The sequence below is a fragment of the Lycium ferocissimum genome, chromosome 12 (assembly GCF_029784015.1).
Source record: "Lycium ferocissimum isolate CSIRO_LF1 chromosome 12, AGI_CSIRO_Lferr_CH_V1, whole genome shotgun sequence".
NCBI classification, from domain to species: Eukaryota; Viridiplantae; Streptophyta; class Magnoliopsida; order Solanales; family Solanaceae; genus Lycium; species Lycium ferocissimum.
The window spans coordinates 52,649,900-52,654,875 of NC_081353.1; positions in this window are offsets into that span (position 1 = coordinate 52,649,900).

Genomic DNA, 4,976 nt, shown 5'->3' on the forward strand with positions numbered 1-4,976 from the left:
TTGTGCGAAATTCTCGTATGTTGTGTGTGGCCGTGTGTATGTGATGTTATATAGGAGTTTCTTTTAGCATGGTTGGATTGTTGTATTATGGATAGTTGTAAAAAATGTGAAAAGATAAAATTCATGAAACCATGAATGTGATTTAGGTGTGTGGTGTAGGAATTGTTTACTCTAGTATTGTGAATGTTAGGGTTTTGAAAATGAAGGTTTTCCTTGGAAATCGTAATTGTTGTGGGATGATTTAGAACATAATGTGATTTTAATATAGGCTTGAATTTGAAAATGATTGCTAACGTGTGAATTGTTGAATAGTTTATTTGAAGAAGGAAACGCGTTGTCGTTGTTCTTATGGAATTTGGAGTATATGGTCATGTTTAAAATGAGATTGCTTGGAATGTTCTTAAATCATGTGTGAATGGTTTTGGATTAGTAATCGAATATGTGAACATTGGTATTGTTGATTTTATTTTAATATAAATGAAATTCGAATTGAGAAAAGGAATTATTAATGTTAGAATGCATTTTGAATCACTTATGGATATTGTTGGTATGTGTTGGTTTGGTTGTTGATTGCCGAGTTGAATTCTCGGGGATGTTGAAGTTATAAAAGATTTTTGTAGACAAAGTGTTAATTTGGAGTTGGAGGAGTGTTATGGAATGGTTGATACTTAATGATATTATTGTAGATTTGGGAAAGACTAAGGATAATAGTCTAAGGTATTAGTAATTTTTGGCATGTCTTAGTTGAAAATGTGTGTGCTATTTTGTGGAATGTTTTGGTTTTTCTTTCTTAATGTGGTCAAATCATGTCCGTATGTCACTCGTATAATTAAATTTCAAAAATTGCACAAAGGTTTTGTTTTGTTTTGAGACTGTGTCCTCGGATCGCTTCGATTTGTTCGTAGAGTTTTGGGGAATAATTTCGAACTTCCATCGGACTCGGATTGATTTGATGTTTATGATCTCTACGACACTTTGATAAGGCTCATGACATATGAAGCTAAATACAAAAAGCCATTTGTGACTTTCAAAACGCTTCGATTTGATTAAAAGAGTCTATGGAATGATTTATGTGCGTATGGTTTCTCACTATTTGTGTGAATCACCGAGTTCTCGTATTCGTGCCAATTGCATTGTTTGATTAATCGAGTCCCGAAAGTGACTTATGCTAATATGATTATTCTCCATTTCGAAAGGAAGGCACGGTATATGATGCTATGATTATTTGCCAGTATCATGCACGGCCGGGACACGCCATTTGCATCCCTTTGGACTTTTAGGTATATATATATGTATTGACTTTAACTTGATTATGATATGATTTTGCTCACCGAGTCCCTGAAAGGGCCGGGCATATATATGTACGATGATATTGACATGATTATGATATGTCCTTAGTCCCTCTGTGACACGTTATATATGTTTCTACGACGATTTTATAACATTGATATGCATGATACATGTTTTTAAAAGAGTCTTTTGATTTAGTACTCCTTATATGATCCCCTTATTGCTAAAACATTTGTATGACCCTTTCTTCGGGGGGTCGCGTTTCTGCCGCATTGAACCTTGACAAGTAAGATGTCCCGAGGATTGGCGGAACTATTTTGAACTTATAACTTGCATCATTTGATAACTTGGCTAGAGACTTTGAGTGGGTATAAGATGTCGGTTATGTAAGCGGCTATGTAACGATATATTATTAATATTATAAGTGTTATATGTTATAGCTTTTTTTGTTTTGATGAAAAATTTGAAACTAAAATAAGCATTTGTGTCAACACTATGATTATGAATGTCACGAAGTTGATTACTAGGTTTGATTAAAGGTGTGAACACACTTATGTCCTTAGGACTGTGTCACCTGAGAATCATTGGATTACATTGAGACCTTTTGCTAGGTACCTTTATAGGACTACTATTGCTAAAACATTTGTTAATTTCTGACAAAAGCGAGGATGCGGAACTATTTTGAACTTATAACTTGCATCATTTGATAGCTTGGCCATGTTTTGCCTTGTCTTACTTATAATATTATTTCTATGCATTTGGTTTAATTGGAAACTTTGATTACTCATCTTGGACTAGTCTTTGTCTTTCCTGCTATTGGTTTTTATAAAGCCCGGAAGACAAAGTATATGCCCATGCCTTGTCTTGATTATGCATTTGGTTTAATTGAACTTTCCTCATCTCCTGGTCTTTTATTTATGGTGTTGTTTTATTTATGCGTGGGTGTTACACGACCCTATAAGCCTTGCTTTGTCTTATATGTTGACTGGTAAAGTGAAACTTTCCACACATTACTTTGTTTGATGTACAAGTGATTATTTTCCCAGGCTCTGTTGTCATTCTAGGAGTTGGCTAATGAATTGGTGGTCTGGTCTTGCTTATGAGTTCTAAATCACTATCTTGTGTCATGTTGGTTTGCCTTTTTGGGGACTTGTGTATCCATATTGGTTTTGATCATAGTATGCTGGATATCTGATTTGATGTGGCCATCTAAAGCTAAGCAAATAGAGTCTAAAACAAGATTAAAACTGTGTAAAAAGATTAAGTGTGGTGCTTGTTCTGTGATTCCCCATCTTTTGTTGTTTATATGAGAAATTTGAGATTGTCCCTTATGCATATTGCCTCTATCTGCTTGATTCAAAATGAACCATGCATATTGTATGGCACCTAGGAGTAGTATCATGCTCCTTTTAGTTGCACTTTGGATTCTCTGAACTGCTAGTGCTTCTTTCTAAAATCTCCTTTGGCTACAACTGGTTCTGATCACTATATGTACCTACTTGATCTCTATTTTGCACCTTTGGCTCATCTGTGTGACTCTGGGAATAAAATGAGTTAGATTATCATTTGAAGATTTTACCAATGTCTCTATAAAACCTAATGTTGTTAAATACACTTTGCAACTTACAGTTTGAACTTTTGTCTGAAAATTTCTGAACTTGAACTTGTTTTGACCTTAACTAGTGAAACTGGAAAATAGTTTTGTTGTTTATACCCTTTCCTTGCTTATTCCATTGGCTTAATTGTCACTCCCTTATCTCATCTCTTCCCAATGCTATTGTTTTCCCCTTTATCATTTAGACTCTTGTTTTTTTTTTTTTTTGGGTGAAACTACTGCTTGTGGGATTTATTGACAGTAGCCTTGCCTTGTTTGTTTATAGATTTGATACCTTGTCCAGATCATTGCCCATCCTAGCATATTTGAGCTTATGTGCTAACTGTTTAGACTTGGTTATACTGTGGACATGACTCTTGACTTAAGATAAGAATTTATAAGACATTTTGATCCTAGTTAGACTTAAATTGAACTTGCCATGCGACTGTTTGATGTCACTTAGTTGGTAAGGTTTGAATACCTTGTATATATTAGTGTATATGGAGGGTATGCCCTTTAAAGGGTTTTGCTCTCCATATGAGGTATATTAGGGGTATATCATGTATCTCACAGCCCTAACACTTAGAAAAATTTAAAAAATGGAATAGTATATCAAGTGGTATACCATGTATACTACTCTTTGACACTTAGAAAATTTTTCAAGAAGATAAAGATCTGGGCTAGTTATTTGGGCCTGTCATTTGTGTTACTATACTTGGCTTATCATTACTATTGCTTTGGGCTTATTCCCCATTTGGGTCATTTTTGGTTATTTGCCGTCAGTCCAAATAAATTGTAATTCATTTTTTTTTTCCTTTTGTAATAATTATTGTAATCTCAATTTTTGTACTTAGTTTAATTCATGAATGTATACTAATATCATGCATACCCGTTTGTATCTTTGTCCATTCAAACCCGTTGGTAGATCCCAACGGGGCCCACTAACGTATCTAGATCGAGTCAACCTTTCCCTTGGAGCAAAATGGAGCATACGTTGAATTTAAGATGAACCCGATTGCATAAATACCCTCCTTTTGGGCTTGGTCGGCCCAATCTCTCTATCTCTATTTAAATTATGTACTTTAAATTGTTACTTGCATAATTATTGTGCCAATTGGAACTTTTATGAGATTGTCGTATTTTAAAGTCGCCACAATGAATTTGCTACAAATTTAAGACTAATTCTAAGGCATTAATGCAAATTGGGACTGATTGGATTAGAAGGACTAAAACTGCCAATTTTTTATGAAATTAAGGGCTAAATTGGACATTTATGGAATCTGTGGACTTGGACATGTGGACTGGTTTGGACTAATATTCAAAACTTGTGGGACTAATTGTGACTATTTAGACTTAGACTAAAAAAATAAAACTTGACTAAAAATAGAATAAAAATGGACTATATATGTAGAATACGATTAATATACGGATTATAATAGTATGCCTAAAATTATTTTCCTAAAACTATTTTCTATACTTAAAAATATTTTTTGCAAAACTATTTTTTGGGTGGACTTACGTAGAGTCCTATTTAGGTTAAGAGCCTTTGGATATTAGCCTAAGTGTTCTAGTCTGACACCTTGGGCAAAATTTTACCACTTTTGTTTCTTGAAATGTGATATATTTCGCATGAATGACTAAAATCTTTTGTTGTGAAAATATAAATCGAAACAATTTTTTCACCATAAACAATTCATATCTACAAAGGCATATTATTGGAACACATAGGTCAATCGTATGTTACGGATCATTCTCTGGGGTGCCTAACACCTTCCGGGATCATAGGAACTTACCTGAACTTTGATTAGATTAGGATTCTTTTAAAATTTAACCGTTTTTGAATCCCTTTTCGAACTGGTTTTCCTAATTTCCTAAAAATTAGGTGGCGACTCTAAAATAAAGTCCATTTAGAGCACCATTCACGTAGAAGTATATTTTTTCCTTTTTTCCGGTACGATTAACAACTGTACTTCCCCGGGACACTTTACTTTTAATGAGGCAAGTGCGAATACGAGTGGAAAAAAATAGAATCGCTACAACACTCACACGTGTTTAGGCTAAACACACATCACTGTTTGTAAATCACACTACC